Here is a 25,510-nt window from a genome sequence, read left to right as displayed (position 1 = left end):
GTGTGATCTATGTTGAATTGTTTGCCTTCCTAGAGAGGGTGGGTGGGAAGGGAAGAGGGGAGAGAATCTGGAACTCAAAGATTTAAAAGCAGATGCTCAGAAAAAAAAGTTTTGGTTTTTTTTGCATACAGCTGGGAAGCAAGATATATAGGTAATGGCGCATAGAAATCTATCCTATAAGAAAGCAAGGGGAAAGTGGATGGAGGTGGAGTGAGGTGACAGAAGCAAGGGCTGACTGGGAAATGAGGCAATTAGAATATATGCCATCTTGGAATGCAGGGGAGGGTAGAAATGGGGACAAAATTTGTAACTCAAAATCTCGTGGAAATCACTGTTGAAAACAGAATTCTTTAAAGTTAGCTTTAAGTATGTAATCATCTGTGATGTGGAGCAGGGGTGAGACATGTTCTATTTAACTCTAGAAAGAAGAATTAGGAGCAATGGGCTGTAGCTACAAAAAATATGAGTTTAAGTTGATATTAGGAAAAAACTGCATGCAATTGGAGTTATCTAAAAGTAAAATGGCTTACTTCCAGATGTGATAGATTCCTCCTTCTTTGAGGTATTCAAGCAGAGGATACTGGATCATTAAACCTACAGGAGATGATGATTTCACTGAGAGAATTTAGATAGACAAGAGAAGACCAAGTCAGAGCCTTGGCATACACTCACAGTAAGGATATGTGATATTGTTGATGAAGAAGCAAAGAGGACCATGAAGGAACTGATAGGTAAAAAGAAACCCAGAAGACAGTAGTTTTTGAAAAATGCAGAAATTGAAGGTATACATGAGAAGAAGGTGATCAGCCATGTCAAACACAATTGAAAAGTCAAAGATCAAATGTGCTGTGAAAGGATTTCATTTAGTAATTGTATGAGTAAGGCAAGATTCATGACCTCAAGAATGACCATGAACATTCCTGAATGGTTTGGAATCACAAAGTATCAGAAATTCTCTAGGTAGATGGTAGAGGAGGTAAAACATTTATTTAGACACAAGAGAATCCAATCCCAAGACCAGTAATTCCAATTCAATATAACAGTAATTATATTCCAAAACCAATAAGCTCACCTCAATGTAGCAACAAGGAAATTATAACACAGTGTTATAAACCAAGTTATCCTGTAACCTTGCCTCCTGCTAGAACCTTCCCATAAACAATCACTCACAAATTCTAACTGTCTGCTTGTCTGCATCCTCTCCCACAGTTCTGAAAGCCCTTGCAGTTCTGAGAGTCCTTGCAGTCTCCTGGCTTCTCTGGATTCTCATTTCTCTAATCTCATGATGCTGTAGATTCTCAGCTCTTTGATCACTGCAACTCTCTTGTTCTACACTCTATACTCTGTGGTATCTCTTGATGCTAGCTCTCTCTCAATGTCTGCTGCCTCAATATCTTCTTTATGTCTGCTTCTGCATTTTGCTGCTCTCAGTTCTGTTCCTCTTCAATTCTGCTTCTTTCGCACTCTGGGCTCTCCTTATATATAGTCATAGCCGGCATCTGATTGGCTATAACTCAGGTCTCTGATTGGCTGAATTCATGATTGGCTAGAACTCAGTGCACATACCATTGGCTCTGGTCTTAGCGACTCCCCTTAGGGCTCTTAGGGATTCACGCCCAAATCTGCTTAGTACCTAGTGAGTAGAGGCTTTAGGCCTACTTACAACAAAAGATATAAACAAGCTTTCACCTAGCCCCAACTGAGGCCTATTGAATTGGTGGGGAAGATCTTTGGCCACATTAATATTATAGTAATTAGTATATAATTGGTCACTATGGAAAGAGCAATTTTGGTTGAGTGATGAGATCTAAGTAAGATTGCTAAGGGTTGAAGAGTAAGTGGGCAGAAAAGAAGAAGCAGCAAATATAGACAACTATTTTTTTTCCTCCATGTTTGGCTGAGTTCTGAGAAGAGGTATGATGGTATCTTGAGAGAATGATAGGATCAAGGGAAAGTATATAGGACCAATAATTCAAAATAAGGTGAATATACAGAAGGTGAGTGGACTTGAATCAGAGCGAGCAAAGATCCTCTGTGAGTTAATTGCTTCTGAGACAAATGAATACACAAACACATACATGTTTTAATGTGATGTGTGTGTATGTGTGTGTGTTTGTAAATATAATTTGCAATGGGAATAAAGAGGTTGCATGAAGTCTCTTGGTAACATACATATTGGGAATAACCTGCAAGTCTGATGAGTAGAAGAAAGAAGAAAAAAATCACAGCAAAGCTAAACAATCTAGTTGATTTACCTCAGACCTCTAGACAAAGAGCAGATGCACTCCTCCATGTACAATTCTCCTTATGTCTCTAAAGCAACCAATTAATAACTTGCTATGTTCTTTATAAGGTACCATTAAAATAAAGTTTTGTTTACATCATTAGATGTAAATGATTTTGTCAAGAAAATGTTTGAATACTTTTCTACAATGCAATTATTACCCTCTGTATTAGTCCATATTTCCAGATATTTGTATATTTGTATCTATCTATCTATATACATACATATATATATATATACATGTACATATACATACACACATAGATAAACATATGCATATATGTGTAAACATGCATATATGTAAGTGTGTACATATATATAGATAGATAGATGTAGATATAGATATATGCAATAACATTCTTTCACACTGATATTTACTAAGAGTAATGTTGATCTCCAGCAATCATTCAGTGCAGCATGTATCAGAGCCATCCATTCATTCACTCTCTCCTACCGACAACTTATGGGAAGAATACCCCAAAGGTGATCAAAACAAATTCACCCACCCTGAAAAGGCTATTTTATCTTAGCACATGAAATAAGGTGATAAATTACCATTCATGGCTGTCCTTTCTGATAGTTCATTGAGGACGTTGGCCATTTCGCTTAGTCTTTGTTTCCCCAGTGGCTCACATATTGTTCTGTACATAATGTGAACTTAGTAAATCCGTGTTGAATTAGAGTGATTGCCTGCTACCCACCCAGGCAAGGGGAAGAATCATTTCAGTATTGTCCATTAATGGGAACTGTATGTGTGCCAATAAAATAGCTTTATGCAGGAAAATATGTAAATTTAGAGAAAATTGAACTGCATTGAAAATGAAACTGAATTGTGCAATCATCTTGTATTTCAAATATATTTGCAAATGCTATACAGGTTGGCACCCCAGCATTAAAATCAGATTGTCCATAAAATATGTTTCATCTTTCTGTGTTATCAAAGGGCCAAAGGGGCTTGGGGGTGGAGTGTTAGTCCCATTTTCTGTGCTCTGGACAGAAATTCGAAGAACTTAATGGAGCTCTTCTTGCTTCAGTGGAAAAAAAAGTTCTTCTGTGACTCTGAGGCCCTATTTAACTTGATACTCAGCATCATAGAGCTTCCATTGGATAGTAGAAATGAAAAGAGAGGGAATGAAAACTATTAGAACAATAAAAGCCATTAAAAATGCCTGGACTAGTAACTTGTTATACTATAGGTCAACCATAGCAAAGTTCAATTCATTTGGACATTAGTTTGTTTGATAAATGAACACTTGGCCTGTCTTATAGATTTAAAGCACCAAAAAATACCAAATAACATCAGAGGAATACAAAATATCATAACATGACTGAAAATGATTAAAGGGACGTATGTTGTCCTCGATAGAAACATTATGAAATTGAAACAAACAACTCTTCTCACAAAGTCAAAATATAGGTCACTATCACCATTTTTAACTTTTTAGGCTGACTGTAACCTTCCTAAATATTTCCTTCTACTACCAAAAGACATAAACAAAAATGGCAAAGCATGTCTTCAAACTACATATCTTTATACAAGTTAGATACCTTTTAGATACTTTCATTCATAAATATCAAAACATGTCTCACATCTTATAGTTGCGTTGTTTAGTCAATTACCTGTATACAGCTCTACACGATCTCATTTGGGTTTTTCTTGGCAAAGACACTGGAATGTTTTACCACTTCTTTCACCAGACCATTTTATAGATAAGGAAACTGAGAGGAACAGGGTTAAGCTACTTGTCCAGGGTCACACAGATAGCAAATATCTGTGGTCACATTTGAACTCAAATCCCCTTGACTCCAGGGCCAGCACTCTATCCACTGAGCCACCTAACTGCCCATCTTAAAGTTTAAAAAAGATAAAAGGAGCATTAGGTAAATGGATGAAATATGAACAGATTTGGTCTCTATTATTACTTGAATATTTGTCTTTTGAATAATTTTCACTTGTCCATATAGTGAGCAAGACTCGAGTTGTTAGAGTTCACTGTCTAGTTAGTAGTTCCACTTTCATCAATGATGTTGCACAATGTGAATAGAAATGATCACAGAATTCTGACTTTTTCTGTACCATAGTTATCATTTTTCTAGCTTTATCTGTAAGTATTCTGTGTTGGGAATTATTTATTCAGTCTCTCGCCAAGAATCCTGTTCAAGCATCCATTCCTGTATTCTTCATTGCTTTGTAAGGTGATACTACCCATAAAATCCTACATTTGTCTTCTTTTGCAAGTGAATTTATATTCTAAACCATTTTTAGTTGTTGCTGCCATGTCTCTCTCCTTTAATGATAGTTTGGGGCCACATTTGGCTTTTTCAGTGGTGAGATCGCCTCTGTACAAAATAGTAATAATCTAGGGTGATATTTATTTTTTTATCCATTTTCCATTTGTCCCCCACATTTTAAGTCAGTAAGAATGCAATGAGTGGAGCTGCTTGCAGTGTCTTATCAACTTTACCTCTTCTACTGATTCTTGTTGATTTTGACCTTTGCTTGAAATATTGATGTCCTGACTGAATATAGCCACAGCTGATATGTAACCCATTATTTATTGCCCATTAAGATCAAATATAATTTTAAAGCACAGAGAGGAGACAAAGATGAAGGTGAAGATGATGAAGATAAAAAATAAGAGGAAGAAGAAAGAGGAGGGAGAGAAGGGCAATGTGCGTATATGGAGACAAGATAGGCATAATATAAGTTGGTAGGGATAATACTTTATTACTTTTTCATTATTTAATATCTTTTTATCTTTTACATATCTTGAAAATTCATCTCTCAATGTTATAGGCAATTCTTGAAGATGTTTTTCAGTAGAGCATTGTACCTGAGATCAGAAAGAACTGAAGTACTCTTCCTAAATCTTCATTGGATAGAATTTCTGTGGATTACAATTGTGAACTTTGTTTTAGTCTAAAAAGGCATTGACAAGTTGTATTCTTTGCTACTGAAAAGGATCACAACAATTACATGGACTCATTGAATTATATATAAACTACGAAATGCCAAAGATCAATAGTTTCAATGGTACACTGTAATAAAGGCCTCATTTCTCAAATACATAGGAACTGAGTCAAATCTATAAGACTACAAGTCATTCTCCAATTGATAAATGGTCAAATAATATGAACAGGTGGTTTTCAGATGAAGAAATTAAAGCTATCTTTAGTCATGTGAAAAAATGCTTTAAATTACTTCTACTTATTCCTATGCTTTCTAGTGTTTTTAATAGGAATGGGTGTTGTACTTTGTCAGAGGCTTTTTCTGCGTCTATTGAGATGATCATATGGTTTCTGCTAGTTTTGTTGTTGATATGGTCAATTATGCTAATAGTTTTCCTAATATTGAACCAGCCTTGCATTCCTGGAATAAATCGTACCTGGTCATAGTGTATTATTCTCGTAATGAGTTGCTGCAATCTTTTTGCTAGTATTTTATTTAAAATTTTTCATCAATATTCATTAGAGAAATTGGTCTATAATTTTCTTTCTCTGTTTTTACTCTACCTGGTTTGGGTATTAGTAATATTTATCACAGCTCTGTTTGTGGTGACAAAGTCTTAGAATTTGAAAGGATGCTCATCATTTGGAAAGTGGCTGAACAAGTTGTGGTATATGAATGTAATGAAATACTATTATTCCATGAGAAATAATGAGCAGGCAGATTCCAGAAAAAACCTGGGAAGAATTACACTGAAGTGAGCAGAAACTGGAGAACACTGTACATAGCAACAACAACATTGTGTGACAATCACCTATGACAGACTCAGCTATTCTGAGCAATAAAATAATCCAATCTAATTCCAAAAGATTTATGATAGATAATGCTATCCACATCCAGAGGAAGAACTATGGAATCTGAATTCAGATTGAGGCATACTATTTCCTCTTTTTATGTTTTTTCTTCTATCTCATGACTTTCCACTTTTGTTTTGATTCTTCATTTACAACATGATTAATGTGGAAATACACTCAAAATGATCATACATGTGTAGCCTATATCAGATTGCATCCCACATGAATAGACGGGGTGGGGGGTGGATTTAGAACTTAAAACCTTAAAGAAGCAAACATTGAAAACTAAAAATAAATTAATATTTTCTAAAAAAGAAAAAAAAAGAAAAGACAAATGGAGAATTTACAGAGAAACTTGTGTTAACTGATTCATGATGAATCGAGGGGAACCAGGAGAACAGTTTTTACAATAATAATCTTTTTAAAAATTTGTTTATATATATACATATATATATGTACATAGATATATATGTATGTACATATATATATATATGTATATTTTCAGTTTTCAACATTCACTTCCATAAGTGATCTACCCCTCTATTTATTAGTCATTATCAAATGGTTTTGATGACAGCTGCTTAACAATACAATTTAAGATCTGGTATGGCTAGGCCACCTTCCCTAGCATTTCTTTTCATTAAATCCCTTGATATTCTGGACCTTTTGTACTTTCTGATGAATTTTGGTATTTTTTTCTAGCTGTATAAATTATTTTTTGGTAATTTCATTGGTATGGCACTGAAGAAGTAAGTTAGTTTAGGTATACTTGTCATTTCCTGGTGTTTTTTTTTCAAATTATTTAGATCTGACTTTATTTGTGTGAAAAGTATTTTGTAATTGTGTTCATATAGTCCCTGGGTTTGGCTTGACAGGTAGACTCCAAAATATTTTATGTCTACAGTAGCTTTAAATGGAATTTCTCTTTCTATCTCTTGCAGTTAGTCTTTCTTAGTAGTATGTAGAAAGGCAGATTTCTTGGTAAGATATAGAAAAGGTTTATTATATATCCTGCAACTTTGCTAAAGTTGTTTATTACTTCAAGTAACTTTTTTCTTGATTCTCTGGCATCCTCTAAGTATATCTTCATATCATCTGCAAAGACTGATAGCTTGATTTCTTCTTTGCCAATTCTAATTCCTTCTATTTTTTTTCTTCTCTTATTGCAAAAGATAACATTTCTAGTACCAAATTGTGTAACAGAGGTGATAATGGAAATCCTTGTTGCACCTCTGATCTTATTGGATGTGAATCTAGCTTATCCCCATTACATATAATGTTTGCTGGTGATTTTAGGCAGATGCTACTTATCATTTTAAGGAAGGCTCAATTTAGTCCTGTATTCTCCAGTGTTTTCAATAGGAATGGGTGATGTGTTTTGTCAAAAGCTTTTTCTGCATCTTTCAAGATAATCATATGTTTTCTGTTAGTTTTGTCATTGATATGATCAATTATGCTGATAATTTTCCTCATATTGAATCAGCCTTACATTTCTGGTATAAATCCTACCTGATCAAAATGTATTATTCTTGTGATAAGTTGCTGTAATCTTTTTGCTAATATTTTATTTAAAATTTTTGCATCTATATTCCTTGGGGAAATTGGTCTATAATTTTCTTTCTCTGTTTTGGCTCTTCCCAGTTTAGGTATCAGTACCATATTTGTGTCATAAAAAGAATTTGATAGGACTCCTTCTTTGCATATTTTTCCCAAGTAGTCTATAAAGTATTGGAATTAATCATTCTTTAAAAGTTTGATGGAATTCACTTGCAAATCCAGCTGACCCTGGAGATTTTTTCCTAGGGAGTTCATTGATGACTTACTCAATTTCTTCTTCTGAGGTAGGGTTATTTTGGTATTTCATTTCCTCTTCTGTTAACTAACCTTGGCAATTTATATTTTTGTAGATATTCTTTCATTTGCCTAAGGTTGTCAAATTTGTAGGCATACAACTGGGCAACATAATTCTTAGTTATTGTTTTAATTTCCTCTTCATTGGATGTGAATTCATCCTTTTCATTTTTGATACTCTAATTCGGTTTTCTCCTTTCTTTTTTTTAAATCAAATTGAGCAAAGTTTTATCAATTTAATTGTTTTTTTTTCCATGAAACTTGCTCTTAGTTTTATTTTATTAGTTCAATAGTTTCCTTAATTTCAATTTTATTAACCTCTCCTTTGTTTTTCAATATTTCCAATTTGATATCAAATTCAGAATTTTCAATTTTTTCTTTTTCTAGCTTTTTCAGTTGCATGCCCAATACAATGATCTCTTCTTTCTCTATTTTATCCATGTAAGCAATTAGAGATCTAAAACTTACCCTAACAAATGCTTTCACTGCATCCATTAAGTTTGGTACGTTGTCTCATTATTGTCATTCTCTTCAATGAAGTTGTTGGTTGTTTCTATGATTTGTTCTTTGACTCACTCATTCTTTAGGATTAGATTGTTTAATTTCCAAATAATTTTTAGTCTATCTTTCTATGACCTTTATTACATCTAATTTTTATTGTATCATGATCTAAAAAGGATGCATTGACTATTTCTGCCTTTCAGAACTGGATTGTGAGGTTTTGATGTCCTAGTACATAGTCAATTTTTGTGTATGTGCCACATACTGTTGAGAAAAAATGTAAATTCCCTTCTATGCTCATTCAATTTTCAATTTTCTTTAGAAGTCTATCATATCTGCCTTTTCTAAAATTCTATTCACCTCCTTAACTTCTTTCTTGTTTATTTAGAGGTTAGTTTATCAAGTTCAGAGAGGAGGATGTTGAGGTTCCCACTAGTGTAGTTTTGCTGTCTACTTTTGCCTATAACTCTCTTAACTTCTCTAAGAGTTTGGAAGCTATACCACCTAATGCACATATGTTTAGTAAATCTATTACTTCATTGTCTATGGTTCCTTTTAGCAGGATATAGTTTCTTTTCTTATCTCTTTTGATCAGATCTATTTTTGCTTTTGCTTTGTCTGAGATCAGGATTGCTACTGCTGCTTTTTTTTTCCTTCAACTGAAGCATAATACATTCTACTCCAGCCCTTTACCTTTGCCCTCTGTGTATCGCCCTGCTTTAAATGTGTTTCTCGTAAACAACATATTGTAGGATTATGGTTCTTAATACACTCTGCTTTCTGCTTCTGTTTTATGGGAAAATTCATCTGATTCACATTCACAGTTATGATTACTATCTGTGTCTTTCTCTACATCCCATCCCCCTACCCCAATTTATGCTTTTATTTTTCCCTTCTCTCTTCCCTTCCTCAAAAGTGTTTTGCTTTGGACAAACATCTCCTTCAATTTTCACTCCTTTCTATCAGCCCCGCTCCCTTTTCTTTCCCTTTTCCCTTACTAGTTCTTCCCTCCCTTCTAATCGTCACACCCTTTTCATTCACCTTTCCCCTCCTACTGTCTGTAGGGCTAGTTAGATTTCTATACTTACCAGAGTATGTTATTCCTGCCTTGAGCCAAATCCTTCGAGAGAACAGCTCAAACAATGCTCATGTCCCTCCATTCTTTCCCTCTACTGTAATATATTTTTGTGACTCTTTATGTGATGTAATTTACCCTTTCCTGCCTCCTCCTTTCCTCTTCTTCCATTATGATCCCTTTGTACCCTTTAATTAGGTTTTTGATCATCACATCAGTTAATTTATATACACACACACACACTCTATGTACATCCATTTTAAATGTCATGTTATATATACCATTCTCAAGTTTAACAATATCACTCTCCCATATAGAGATTTAAACAGTTTTGAATGAGAAATCATTATAGAAGATCTTCCATATTATGTTGTAAGTCCAGCTTTTCTTCCTTCCCCCCATCCTCCCTCCCTGCAAGACCCTCTGGTTTGGAATATCAGACATTCCTTTCCCCCTTTCTTTCTTGCAAAGACTTTTAGACTTTCTGGCATGGAATAAAGAATCAGACACACCTCTCCAACTGATAAACCTTAAGAATGGAACTCTCAGACACTCCTTTCTTGTTAATGGGCCCAAGAATGGAATATATTAGGAGATAAGCCCCAAGAAAGAACAGGTAACTCTTAAGACAAAGGATAGGAAATTCCAAAACTGCTTCTTGAGGACCTAGCCAGTTCTCAAAAACAAAATGATTGACAAGATCTTCCCCTCCTGAGGGGAGTGGCAGCCCCTTCTGGAGGGGAACATCAGGGACAGTTAGCAGTAGGCCCTCCTTGTTCAGGAAGCTATAAATTCCCCACATGGAACAAGCTGGGGGATCTCACTATGGAGAGGAAGCTTCCTGGGATGTTTCCCTTTTGGGCCTTGATCAAACTGGGCTGTGTAAACCAGGACCCCCCCCCTCAGTTTTGAGAGGATTAAATGTTGGAGTTCCCCTGAGAGGTGATAATTCTATGTTGTTTGTGTCTTTGTCTTTGTTGTGTTAACTGTGTTTGTTAGAGTATCTCCCTTGTCTTTCAATAAAAACCATGTTCTCTCAGAAGTGTGCTTTGTTGCCAGTGTGAATTTGAATCCGAACCTAACTTAGCTTAACTGAGCAAGTTTGCCCTTAATGAATAACAAGTTTTTTTTAAAAAAATTTTTTCCTCTTTACCTTTTTATGCCTCTCTTGAGTCTTGTATTTGAAGATCAAATTATCCATTGACCTCTGGCCTCTTCATCAGGAAGTTCTGGAATTCTTTTATTTCATTGAATGTCCATCTCCTTGCCTGAAAGACTATGCTCAATTTTGCTGGGTAATTGATCCTTTGTTGTAGTCCAAGCTTCTTTGCTTTATGGAATATTATAATCCAAGTCCTCTGATATTTTAATGTAGAATTCTTCTGAAGACTATTTTAACTTCTGGTTTTAGGACCTTGGGACAGCTTTCCTACATAATTTCTTGGAAGATATTGTACAGGCTCTTTTTTCATCATGGATTTCCTGTAGACCAATAATTCTTAGATTATCTCTCCTGGATCTGTTTTCTAGGGCAGTTGTTTTTCCAATGAGATATTTTAATTTTTTTTCTATTTTTTCATTCTTTAGATTTTGTTTGACCGATTCTTGATACCTCATGGAGTCATTAGCTTCTACTTGCCCAATTGTAATTTTTAATGTATTGGTTTGTTCAGTTAGTTTTTGTACTTCCTTATCCATTTGGCCAATTTCACTTTTTAAAGATTTGTTCTCATCAGTGACTTTTTTTTTCCACTTTTTCTATTGCATTTTCAAAAGAATTGATCAAATTTTCTTCTGACTCTCTAATTTGGCTTTTAAAATCCTCCTTGACCTCTACAAAGAATGGTTTTGGGCCTTGGACCAGTTTGTATTCCCTTTTGAGGTTTCAGATGTGGGTATAGTGTCAATGTTTTTCTCCTCTGAATTTGTATTTTGATCTTCCCTGGCCCCAGAGTCAGATTTTGTGGTCTTTGCTTTTCTAGTTTGCTTTTTGTTCATTGTGATTGCCTTTTTCCTGGCTTTTAAAGGTGATCTCTGCTTCTTGGGCACAGGGAGCACTGTTCTAAACTTCTTGTGCTGGGAGCTAATGGCCTGGTTACTGTCTTTGTGTGCTATGGCCTTTGGTTCTGTCAGCTGGGAGTTATATAATGCTGCAGCTCACCTGGTGCTGAGCTGGAGCTGGCTGGTATTTGCCAAGGCCAAAGGTAGGTGAAGTCTTTCTAAGTTTTCCCAGGAGTTACACTGAAGCTCACTGCATGAGGTGTCAGGGAGGGATTTTCTTGTAACTGGAGGTTTCCTTCTCCCCTACGGCTGCACAGGTAGGTTCAGCCAAGTTCTGTGCTGGTGTCTGTTGATTCCCCTGGCTGTGTCAAGACTCACCAGAGTTGGTGTTAGCGCTGGTGCTTGCCAGCTTCACCCCCACAGGGCTCAGGATCTTCCACTGGTCCCCTGAAGTGGGGCTTCCTGGCATACCTCCCATCCTGTCCTGTTCCCCTTCAGCCACAGCAAGAGGGACACTTCTTGTAAGTCTCCCTAGCCTCACAATGTAAAAACTTCTGTACCTTGTCTGCTGGCTCCACTAATCCAGGATTTTTCTCGGGGCAGTATTCTCTGGGTTTTTCATGGTCAACAAGGGGGTAAGGGGTGGTGAGAGCACTTACTGTTTACTCCATCATCTTGGCTTCTGGAATTTCCACAATAATAATATTTTAGACAGAAGCTAATATGAAATACTTAAGAACTTTGATCATTGCAATGACCAGCCTTCATTCTGGAGAATAAATGATGAAAGCATTCCTTATCAGTTAGCAAATCAATAAACACTGATGGGCCCAAGATAAAGAATAAGACAACTGCTCTTGGAAGAAGCCAATGTATTTTTTGACTTGGAAATGCATATTTATTATAGAGTTTTTAATTTCTTTTTCTTTTCCCTTTTCAAAAGAGTGGAGGTAGAATAGAGAGAAAATAGAAGATTGTTGATCGAAAAAGTATATTAAAATTAAAAATCTGAAAATAATTTGTACACCTACTTTTCTCATCAATGAGGATTATAACAATGATGGGTCACATTTATATAGCACTTTAAGATTTGTAAAGCTTTTGGTATACTTTATCTCATTTGATACTCACAACAACTCTGTGAGGTAAGTGCTTCCATTACCTTCACTTGCAAATAAGGAAACTCAGAGTAAAAAATGTTAACTAAATTGCCCTGGGTGACAAAGTTACTAATATCTGTCCTAAAGGCCTTGAATAAAATCCCTCTTCAACTTTACTCTTAATATGCTTCCTCTTGGCACTATGCATTATGGGAAACCACTCCTGGATCCACTAGTTAGTGTTTTCTTCCTTCTCAAGTTATCTTCTATTCACTCATTTGCCTGGCAAATATTGTATCACTTCCACAAAAATATAAATTCCTTGACAATCAATACAGCATTTTATTTCAGAATGTTTATAGCGTCACTTAAGTGTTTGTTGAATTGAATTGAATATGATTTATAATATCCCTGAAAGTGAGTCATCCCAGATCTGCTTGAACCTTTTCAGTGTCTACTAATTCAAATACATACTACTCTGAAAGCATTTGAGACCTTCCACATTCCTACGCCATTTTGTTTTACTTACCTTCTCTCTTACTACTTTTCACTAACAATTTCCAGACCATTTTAACTGTCCCCTTGTTCTTATTCTTACTTCTGTTTATACTGTTCCTTATGTCTAGAATGTAAATAACTCCTCTTACCAAAGCTTACTGAAGTCTTTCCTTTCCTTCAAAGCCAAACTTAAATCTCATTCCTGCTATGAAGGCTCCCTAATATACATAATTAACATTCCTCTTGTTTCTATGCACTTTTTGCATTGTCTTAATTGAAGTTATATATGTGTATGTCTATTCTAAGGTATTTTATTGCACTAACTTAGAGAGGAGATAATGGGTCTTACTTCATTCATATATTACCAATGTATCCTTAAGAGGAAACAAAATTTTAAATCTTTGTGGATGATTTGAAGGCATAAAGAGACTGAGAAGGTCAATTAAAATTAATCAAAATAATTAATAACTTCAGCAGACTTTCAGTTGATAAAATGAAATCATACAATCATAAATACCTCTTTATAATATCAATAAAATTCAGCAGGAAAAGATACAAACATTAATTTCATTTAAAATTTTTATAAAATATATAAAATACTTAGGACTCTACCTTCCAAGATACACATAAGAACTATATAAAAATAGCTACAACAAATAGTTCCAGATGTCAAGTTATGCAATAAAGGAGAAAATGGCAAAACAACTGGACACTACTTTTAAAAAATAGGAGCATCAATTATTGGAATGTATTAAGTACACAACACAACAAAAACAAATGTATCTAATACTCTCATTTTCAATGAACGTGAGGAACCCAACTACTTGGATAAGGATTCAGTTTGATTTAAAAAATGCTGGGAAAATTGTATAATAATATGGAAGGAATCAGGCTTAGACCAGTTTCTTATATCTTATAGCAAAATAAGCTCAAAATGTATATATAACCTAGGGGAAAATGTCATATCATAAGCATATTAAAGAAATATGGGGGGAAACCTATCGTTTGAATCTATAGATAGGAGAAAAGTACATGACCAAATGAGGAGTAGAAATGAACATGGGACATAAAATCAATAATTCTTATTACATAAGTTTTCTACAAACAAATCTAATAAAACTAATATTAAAAGCCAAAAATATTTGCAACAAGTTTTTCTAATAAAGCTGTCATTTCCAAGATACATAAGGAATTGTTTCAAATTTATGAGTCATTTCCCAATTGATAAATGTTCTAAGGATATGAATAAGCAGTATACAGGGGAAGAAACTGACTATCTATAGCCATATGTCAAAAAATATTAATTAGAAACATCATAAATTAAAATCATCCTGAGATTTTACCTCAAACTAATTTGAGTGGCAAAGACAGTGACAACAACAGCAAAGGAAAGTCATAAGTGTTGGAAGGGATGTAAATGAATGAAACTGCTGATACACTACTGGTGCACCTGTGAATGAGCAAAATATTTCTGGAATGAATGGTGGAAGATATCTGATCTATTTTGGGGGTGCTTGCTGATCATAGGGGCAACAGTCAAGGACAAAAAAGCTAATGTTTTAAAAGAAGCCAATCTGTGATGGAAGGCAGTATTGTGGAGCTTTATCCAGGGCCAAGGAGCATAAAATAATAGGGAAAGGTTTGGCCACATCACACGTTATACTGTCCTGGTACTGGTATAGCACAATCCTTAAAAATACTAGTCTGTTGGAGAGTCACCATCTTATTCCTAAGCAAGGCATTCTTATTATTCAGGAAGCCACTCCCTGGAAGATCTGTTTCTCTTACATCCACTTTTATATGCATGAAGCATTTTAATGATTCATTTTTTTTTTTTCCTAAAACAGTGACTCTTGTAATTCTTTTGCTTTTCTGGTACCTGGATCCCCTCGGCCTCCTTACTTATGGGAAGTGGTTTCAGCTTCTCCTGAAAAAAGTGAGGGCACTAGCGATTTAGCATTCAGAGAATTGGACTGGGTAAAATCAAAGATTGTCAGTAATTGTACTACCTCAATTGGCTTAAGGTATTATGGGAAGAAGGTTATTTATTCAATTAACAGGGATTAATTATTGTTTACCAGGGATTATGCTAATTACTGGAGATACACAGACAAAACACCAAAATCATCCCAGACCAATTGTTTCATACTTCACCCTAGCTATGTCTATGTTTCATGTGATCTGGGACTGGAGTGAGGTAAACAATCAGGAAGCAGTGAAAGTGGAGTATGTTCCAGAGAAGAAGCATTTTCTAAGAAGCTGATAATCACTTATCAAAATGAAGTTGAACATTGGCTATATGTCTTAGAAAAACAGGAGACTTCTATAAATAAACCTTTACTTAGGTTAGCAGGCATGGCCACAGAGTGGGACATAAGAGAGGCACAAGAATGATAGAGGATAAAGACTAATGATCTTGCTTCCAGCAATTATCTAGGGCAATACTAGATTTTTAGTGCACTACATAGTATGATGTTTGTACTTCTGTCATGGGGAAATAACTACTCTGTATAGATAGAGTGCAGATTGCTTTCCGTCTCAGAAAAAAGAAATAAAAGGGCTAAGGGAATGGATCTCCACTCCACGGGCCAGCAAGGCTAATGAGTGTTGCTTGAAAAAAAATGGAAGAAAGACTTCAGGGTAAACAGAAAAGTTAAAAAAAAGCAAACTGAAGCAGAAGAAGCAAATCCTGGACCTGTGTCAGGAGATTGAAGGACAGGTGAACGTGATATAGAAGTGTTCCAGCAATTGACATCCTGATAACAAAAGCACACCTTTATATGTACTTCCTTGTGAATAAACCAATTAAAATTTCAGATTTTATTTAAGAAAAGGCCAATAAAATATTTCTTCTTGTGAATAAAGAGAAACAAAAGAAAGATGAAACGAAGGAAGGAATAAAGGAAGAAAAAAGAAACAAAAAAGGAGGAAAGAAAGCACGAAAGAAAGAGAGAAAGAAGGAAAGAAGGAAAGAAAGAAAGAAAGAAAGAAAGAAAGAAAGAAAGAAAGAAAGAAAGAAAGAAAGAAAGAAAGAAAGAAAGAAAGAAAGAGCAGGGAGACAGAGGGGGGGGGAAGGAGGGAGGGAGGAAGAAAGGAAGAAAAAATTGACAACATTGGGATCTAAAAGTTTAGAAAATTATATGAAAACATTTTTCTTCCTCATTCCTTCTTAATGACCTTTAGATACTATAACTGTCCAGTGTTCAAGCATGACAAATTTGTTTTATGCTATTCTTTTTGCTATTTTTTATTTAATAATATTTTTTTCAACATTCATTTTTTGTAATATGTTGATTTCCAAATTTTTCTCCCTCCTTTCCTGCCACCCCCTCCAAAACAGCAAGCAATCTGATATGTTATACAAGTCCAATCATGTTAAATATATGTCTACATTACTCATGTTGTGAAAGAAACATCAGAATAAAAGGGGAAAAACCATGAGAATGAAAAAAGCAATACAAAAAAAGAACAACAAAGTGAAAATAATACTGTTCCATCTGTATTCAGACTTCATACTTCTTTCTATTCATACGGATAGCATTTTCCAACATGAGCTTTTGGGAATTATCTTGGATTATTGCATTTTTGAGAAGAGCTAACTCTATCATAAATGATCATCACACAACGTTGCTGTTACTGTATACAATGTTCTCCTGATTCTTATCTCTTCACTCAGCCTCAATTCATACAAGTTTTTCTAGGTTTTTGTGAAATCTGCCTGTCCATCATTTCTTATGCAGGAATAGCATTCCATTACATTCACATACCACAACTTGTTCAGTCATTCCCCAATTGATCGGCATCCCTTCAAATTCCAGTTCTTTGCAACCACAAAAAGAGCAGCTATAAATATTTTTGTACATGTGGGTCCTTTTCCATTTTTTTATATTCTCTCATGGGATGTAGACCTTGCAGTGGTACTGCTGGATCAAAGGGTATACACAATTTTATAGTACTTTTGGTATAGTTCCAAGTTGCTTTCCAGAGTGGTTGGATCAGTTCACAACTCCACTAACAATAGATTAATTTTCCACATTTCCCACATCTTCTCCAATGTTTAGCATTTTCTTTTTCTGTCATATTAGCCAATATGATAACTGTGAGGTGGTACCTAAGAACTCTTTTTATTTGCATTTCTCTCATCAATAGTGATTTAAAGCATTTTTGTATGACTATAGATAACTTTAATTTCTTCATCTAAAAACTGTCTGTTCACATCCTTTGACTATTAATTAGGGAATGATTTATATTCTTATAAATTTGACTCAGTTCTATATATATTTTAGAAATAAGCCTTTATCAGAGATATTGGCTGTAAAAATTGTTTCTCAGCTTTCTGCTTCCATTTTAATCTTGGTTGCATTGGCTTTGTTTCTGAAAAAATTCAATTTAATGCAATCAAAATTTTCCATTTTGTATTTCATAGTGTTCTCTATCACTTGTTTGGTCATACATTATTCCCTTCTCAATAGATCTGACAGGTAAACCATTCCTTGCTCTCTAATTTGTTTATGATATCAGCCTTTATGTCTAAATCATGTACCCAATTTTATTTTATCTAGGTATAGGGGTATGACTAGTTTCTGCCATACCATTTTCCAAGTTTCCCAACAGTTTCTGTTAATAGTGAGTTCTTATCTCAGAACCTGCAGCCTTCAGGTTTACCAAAGTCAATTACTATAGTAATGAACTACTGTGTCTTGTGTACCTAACCTATTCTACTGAACCACCACTCTATTTCTAGAACAATACCAAATATTTTTGATAATTGTTGCTTAATAATATAGTTTTAAATCTTGTTTGGCTGGAACACCTTTCTTTGCATTGTTTCCGTTAATTCCTTTGATATTCTTGACCTTCTGTTCTTCCAGATGAATTTTGTTAATATTTTTCTAGTTCTATAAAATAATTTTTGGTAGTTTGATTGGCATGGCAATGAATATGTAAATTAATCTAGGTAGAATTCTAATTTTATATTAACTCAGTCCACTCATGAGCAATTGATATTTTCCCAGTTCTTATCTCTTCTTCCTGGGCTTTGTTGGTAATGTATAGAAAGGCTGATGAAATATGTTGTTTTATAATATATCCTGCAACTCTGCTAAAGTTCTTAATCATTTCAAGTACTTTCTTAGTTGATTCTCTAAGATTCTCTAGATATACTATCATATTATCTGCAAAGAGTGATAGTTTGCTTTCCTCATTAGCTATTCTGATTCCTTCAATTTTTTTTTCTTATTGCTAGAGCTGACATTTTTGGTACAATATTGAATAATAGTGATGGTAATGGGTATCCTTGTTTCAACCCAAATCTTATTGGAAATGTTTCTAGCTTATCACCATTACATATAATGTTCACAGATAGTTTTAGATTGATGCCTTCTCAAAGAGAGGGGGTGGGGAGGAAAGAAGGAACAGAATTTGGAACTCTAAGTTCTAAGAGCAAATGTTAATAACTGGATTTCATGCAGCTGGGAAATAAGATATACAGGCAATTAGGTAAAGAAATCCATCTTGCCCTACAATCAAGTAAAGGGAAAAAGGGATAAGAGGGAGGGGGAGGGTGATAGAAGGGAGGCCACATAGGAAAGAAGAAATCAGAATGCATGCCATCTTGAGGGAGGGGAGAGATGGGGAGAAAATTTGTAACTCAAAATATTGTGGAAATAAATGTTAAAACAAAAAACGAATTAATTAATCAGAAAATTAAAAAGAAATCAAGTTAGAGAGGTAGAAGAAAAATTGGAAATAGAAATAAGAGTAATGAAAGCACGAAAAACAAGTCAACAGCTTGGTAAAGAGACACAAAAGTAAAATACTGAGAAAATAACACCTTAAAAACAGATTAGACTAAATGGTGAAAGAAATTTAAAAAGCTGATGAGGAGAAAAATACCTTGAAAAGAAGAATTGGTCAAATGGAAAAGGTGATCCAAAAGCTCCGAAGGAAATAATTCCTTACAAGTTAGAATGGAGCAAGTGGAAGCTAATGACTTCATAAGAAATCAAGAAACAATAAAAAATCCAAAAGAATGAAAAAATAGAAGACAATGTGAAATATCTTGTTGGAAAAACCACTGACCTGGAAAATAGATCCAGGAGAAATAATTTAAAACTGATTGGACTAACTGAAAGCCATGATAAAAAAGAGCCTAGATGTCATCTTTCAAGAAATTATCAAGGAAAACTGCCCTGATATTCTAGAGACAGGAAAATAAAATTGAAAGATTCCACTTATCACCTCCTGAAAGGGATCCCAAAATGAAAACTGCAAGGGATCTTATGGCCAATTTGCAGAATTCCCAGGTCAAGGAGAAAATATTGCAAGCAGACAGGTTGAACTGATTCAAGTATCATGGAGCCAGACAGGGTACAGCTGATGAAGCTAGGCGGATTAAAGGGAAAGGTCCCTCTTTCTGTGGATGATGGGGATCAGTATAGGACCAGAGGTGTCTTGGAAAGCCCCATCTTAGCAGACCAGCAGGAGACCTTGACCCATAGGGTGGTAGAGCAGGCAAGCACCAACACCAGAACCCTTCACATGCCTAGGTATAGTGAAGGGAACCAGCAGATGCCAGCACAGAGAACTAACACTTGCTCCAGTGGAGAGGTGTCTACCAGTGTTTGAGCCTGTCCATGTGCTAGAGCAGCCCCCACAGAGGAGGCAACCTCCAGTGGCCAGACCATCCCCACACCCATACCCCAACCCTTGACCATCTGTGTAATGCTGGGAACATACAGAAAAAAATATGACCATGCACCTTCTACATTAAAAGATCAGAGGGCTTGGAATATGATATTTCATAAGGTGAGGGAGCTTGGAATACAACCAAGGGATCAACAACGCAGCAAAATTGAACATAATTTTTTCATGTGAGGAGATGGATATTCAATTCAATAGGAAACTTCCAGAAATTCTTTTTTCAACATATTTTATTATTTGATATTTTTAGTTGTCAACATTGATTTCCACAAGATTTCGAGTTACAAATTTTCTCCCCATTTCTACCCTCCCCCCACTCCAAGATGGGATATATTTCTGATTGCCTAGTTCCCTAGACTGCCTTCCCTTCTGTTACCCCACTCCCCCTATCCATCTTCTTCTCTCTTACTTTCTTGTCGGGCAAGATAGATTTCTATACCCCATTGCCTGTATATCTAATTTCCCAGTTGCATGTAAAAACAACTTTTTTTGAGGACTTGTTTTTAGAACTTTGATTTCCAAATTCTCTCCCTTCTTCCCTTCCCACCCACCCTCCTTGAGATGGCAAGCAATTCAACATAGGCCACACCTGTATCATTATGGAAAACACTTCCATAAGTCATGTTGTAAAAGACTAACTATATTTCCCTCCATCCTATCTTGTCCCCCTTTATTCAGTTTTCTCCCTTAACTCTGTCCCTTGTCAAAAGTGTTTACTTTTGATTACCTCCTCCCTGAATCTGCCTTCCCTTCTATCATCCCCCCTTTCTTATCCCCTTTCCCCTACTTTCCTGTGGGGTAAGATAACCAATTGAATGTGTATGTTATTCCCTCCTTAAGTCAAATATGAAGAGAGTAAGATTCACTCATTCACTTTCACCTGTAACCTTCTGCCCTTTCAAAAAAAACCCCTGCTTTTTCTTGCCACTTTTATTCAAGATAATTTACCCCATTCTATCTCTCCCTTTCTCCTTCTATCAATATATTCCTCTCTCACCAATGTGGTCTCTCATATATATAGATATAGATATAGATATAGATATAGATCTATGTGTGTGTGTGTATGGATGGATGGATGGATATTCCATTCAACTACCTAATACTGAGAAAGGTCTCATGAATTACAAATATCATCTTTCTTTTTTGGAATATAAAAACAATGGATGAACCTCAGTAAGTCCCTTATGATTTTTCTTTCTTGTTTACCTTTTCATGCTTCTCTTGATTCTTGTGTTTGAAAGTCAAATTTTCTATTCAGCTCTGGTCTTCATCAAGAAAGCTTTAATGTCCTATGTTACTGAAAGTCCATATTTTGGCTTGGAGTATTATACTCAGTTTTGCTGGGTAGGAGATTCTTGGTTTTAATCCTAGCTCCTTTGACCTCTGGAATATCATATTCCAAGCCCGGTGATCCCTTAATGTAAAAGTTTCTAGATCTTGTGTTATCCTGATTGTGTTTCCACAATATTCAAATTGTTTCTTTCTGGCTGCTTTCAATATTTTTTCCTTGACCTGGAATATCTGGAATTTGGTGACAATATCCGTAGGAGTCTTCTTCTTGGAATCTTTTTTCAGAGGTGATCAGTGGATTCTTTCAATCTCTATTTTACCCTCTGCTTCTAGAATATCAGGGTAGTTTTCCTTGATAATTTCTTGAAAGATGATATCTAGGCTGTTTTTTGATCATGGCTTTCAGGTAGTCCAATAACTTTTAAATTATCTCTCTTGGATCTATTCTCCACGTCAATGGTTTTTCCAATGAGTTATTGCACATTGCTTTTCATATTTTCATTCCTTTGGTTTTCTTCAGTATATTTTGCATCTCCTTTAGTAAGTCATTGATTTGTTTTTCAGACTTTTCTCACCTCACTCTCATTTCTCTTCCCAATTTTTCTTCTATGTCTCCTGCCTTTTCAAATTCTTCTTGAGCTCTTCCATCCATGAGACAAATTCATATTTTTCTTGGCAGCTTTTGATGTGGGCTCTTTGACTTTGTTGACTTCTGGCTGTATGTGTTGATCTTTGTTGTCACCAAAAAAAGATTCTAGAGTCTGAGTCTGAGTCTGAGTTCATTTTTGCTGCTGTTCATGTTCCCAGCCAATGACTTGACCCTTGTGATTTTGTCAGGGTATGACTGCTTGTAGAGTACAGAGTACTTTTTCCCAAGCTTTTTAGGCCTTGCACTGCTGTTTTCAGAGTTACTTCTACTCCAGTCACCATGAGCTCTGCCACACCAGTGTTCTTCCTCCCCTAGAGCCACCAACCAGGACTGTGACCCAGATGCAAGCAGGGCAAAGCAAGAGAACCCTGCCTCTGTGACAGCAAAGCACTCCCTGCACTCCTACTCTGATCCCTCACTTGATTCCTCCCACCATGTGGGCCAGGTACTCTGGACACAGCCTCTTCTGGAGCTCAGGAAACAGCTGTAGGAGCTTCCTGCTGCTGCTGCCACACCACCTTCTCTACCTGGGGCTGTGGCCAGACCACACACTTGTCTCACCTCAATCCAGCAGTTTTCGCACTAACCTGCTCTGTTGTCCTTGTAATTTGTGAGTTGAGAAGTCTTGTAACTGGCACAGCTCAGTGACTGATGGCCCTAAGGCCTGCTTGGCTCAACTCCCAGATTGGTCTGTCCTGGCATGGCCATGCTGGGCTTCACTCTGCTCCCACCACGGTTTGATAGACTATTCCCAATGACCATCCAGGCCCTCTTGGGCTGGAGACTTATTTCCTTCTGTTATTTCATGGTTTATGTAGCTCTAGAATTTGTTCAGAGCCATTTTACAGGTATTTTGAGTGATTTGGGGGAGAACTTAAGCAAGTTCCTGTTTTGCAGCCACTGTCTTGGCTCTGCCTCCCACTTCCAAACCTTCTTGATGAAAATAAGAGGACTAAATATAAAATTTGATCTTCAAATGCAAGACTTAAGAGAGGTATGAAAAGGTAAACAGGAATGAAAAAAAAACATGCAATGTGTTTGCATTCTTACATGGGAAGATGATGCTTGTAAGTCTTGAGAACTGTATTTTTATTACAACATTCAGAAGGAATATACATAGACAGAGGGTGTGGGTGGGTATACACTGACTTTGATGTGATAATAAAAAACCTAATTAAGTGGTGGCAAGGGACTGCAATACAGAAAGAAAAAAGGAGGAGGCAGAAAAGGGTAAATTACACCACATTAAGAGGGACAAAAACATATTACAGTAGAGAGAAAGAAGGGAGGGAGATGAGCATTGCTTGAATCTTACCCTTATCAGATTTGGCTCAAGAAGGGAATAGTATACTCTGTTAGGTATATAAATCTAACTTACCCTATAGGTAGTAGAAGAGGAAATGGGGAAGAAAAGGGAGGTGATAATTGGAAGGGTAGGAAGAAGTAGCAAGGGAAAAGGGAAAGAAAAGGGAGGGGGCTTATAGAAAGAAGGGCAGATTGACAGAGGTAGTGATCAAAAGCAAAACTCTAGTGAGGATGGAAAGGGAGAAAGGAGAGAGACAAGCATAAATGTGGGAAAAGAATAGGATAGAGAGAAAGACCCAGATAGAAATCATAACTGTGAATGTGAATGGGATGGCCTCTCTATTAAAACAGAAGTGAATGGCAGAGTGGATTAAAAACCATAATCCTACAGTATGTTATTTACAAGAAACACATTTGAAATGGAGGGATACACACATAGTAAAGGTAAAAGACTGGAGTAGACTATGTTCTGATTCAGCTAAAGTAAAAAAAAAAATAATCCGGGACATCAATCCTGATCTCAGAAAAAGCAAAAGCAAAACTAGATCTAGTTAAATGTCATAAGGAAGGAAAATACCTCCTTACTGAAAGGACACATAGAAAATGAAAGAATATAATTACTAAACATGCATGTACCAAGTGATATAGAAGCCAAATTCTTAGAGGAGAAGTTAAGAGAATTAAATGAAGAAATAGAGAGTAAAATTATACTAGTGGGAGACCTCAACATCCCCCTCTCTGAACTAGATAAATCTAACCACAAAAGAAGCAAAAAAGAAGTTAAGTAGGTGTAACCAGAGTGGCCTTTGTTTTCTTTGAGTGACTCAGCTTACCTCATTGAGCCTCGCTGGGCGCTGGGGCTTCTCTTCCAAGGCAGGAAGCCCAGAAACCATGCCAGGAAGAAGAGAACTTCCTGTGTGATGAGTCATGGGGCTGCCTGAGGGGAGGTGTTGACTCCAGAGCCACGCCCTATTGGGTGTTAGCCTAGTCTATGCTAGGGGGAGAGGCCAACTCAAGAACCAATCAGCCCTGGTCATTCAGGCGGTGCTTGATGATGTCAAAAACTCTATAAGAGGGGAGAGGACAGCTTGAAGAGCTCTCTTTCCTTTTCCAGTTGGCATGGGAGCAGTGGGGAGTGTGATTCTGGGCCAGCCCTTGCTGTTGGGCTGAGCCCAGATGTTGGTAACTATGAATTGTATTGGGTCTGTCTGTTGATATTTGTAATTTGTTTGTATTTAGTTCTGAAGTTTTGGATGGTGGTTTTGTTTTTCCCTAAAATAAATGAATATTCTGAACTTTAGGATGCTGGCTGCTTGTTCCACTGAACTAGATGACTGTAATCTGTATTTGGCCTGTCTGTTGATGTTTGCCCATATGCTCCCCTGAACTAACTGAATGCTGGCATTTTTTCCCCTGAACTAAATGAATGTTGTCTTTATGCTAACTGAATGCTGGATTAAAGTAAGCTGGTCAACCCCTTCACCGTGCTTTCCTTGTTTAAGCAGATAAAAAGAACCTGTGCTTTTCCAGCGTGCCGGCAGCCTCCTGGGTGCATTTTACGCCCCCACAGAAGCTGCTAGCTGATTGTTAAAACAGTAGGTGAAGAGAATTTTAGAAAAGTTAGAGATGGTTGACCTCTGGAGAAAATTGAATGGGGCTAGAAAGGGGTATTCTTTTTCTAAGTGGTACATGGCAACTACACAAAAATTGGCCATGTAGTAAAGCATGAAACCTCACAATCCAATGCAGAAAGGCAGAAATATTAAATGCATCCTTTTCAGATGGAGAAGCCATAAAAATAACATGCAATAAAATGCCATTGAAAGATAGACTAAAAAATAATTGGAAACTAAATAATCTGATCCCAAACAATGAATGGGTCACACAATAAATCATAAAAACAATCAATAATTTCATCCAAGAAAATGACGATAATGAGAAAATATACCAAAACTTATGGGATGCAGTGAAGGCAGTTCTCAGAGGAAGTTTCATATCTCCAAATGCTTATGTGAACAAAATAGAGAAAGAGAAAATCAGTGAATTGGGCATGCACCTAAAAAAAGCTAGAAAAAGAACAAATTAAAAATCTCCAATTAAATACCAAATTAGAAATATTGAAGACCAAAGTAGAGGTTAATGAAAGTGAAATCAATAAAGCTATTTCACTAATAAATAAAATTACAAGCTGGTTTTATGAAAAAAAATAGATAAATCTTGGGATAATTTGATTAAAGAAAAGAAAGAAGAAAATCAGATTACCAGTATCAAAAAGGAAAAGGTTGAATTTGCCACCAATGAAGAGGAAATCAAAACAATACTTAGGAACTGTTTTGCCAATTTCATGCCCATAAATTTAGCTATCTTAGTGAAATGGATTAATATTTACAAAGGCATGCAGGGCTAGATGGATTTAAAAATGAGTTCTATCAAACGCTTAAATATAATAATTT

Source organism: Trichosurus vulpecula, chromosome 1 (genome assembly GCF_011100635.1).
Source record: "Trichosurus vulpecula isolate mTriVul1 chromosome 1, mTriVul1.pri, whole genome shotgun sequence".
Taxonomy (NCBI): Eukaryota; Metazoa; Chordata; class Mammalia; order Diprotodontia; family Phalangeridae; genus Trichosurus; species Trichosurus vulpecula.
This window is presented reverse-complemented; position numbering follows the sequence as displayed.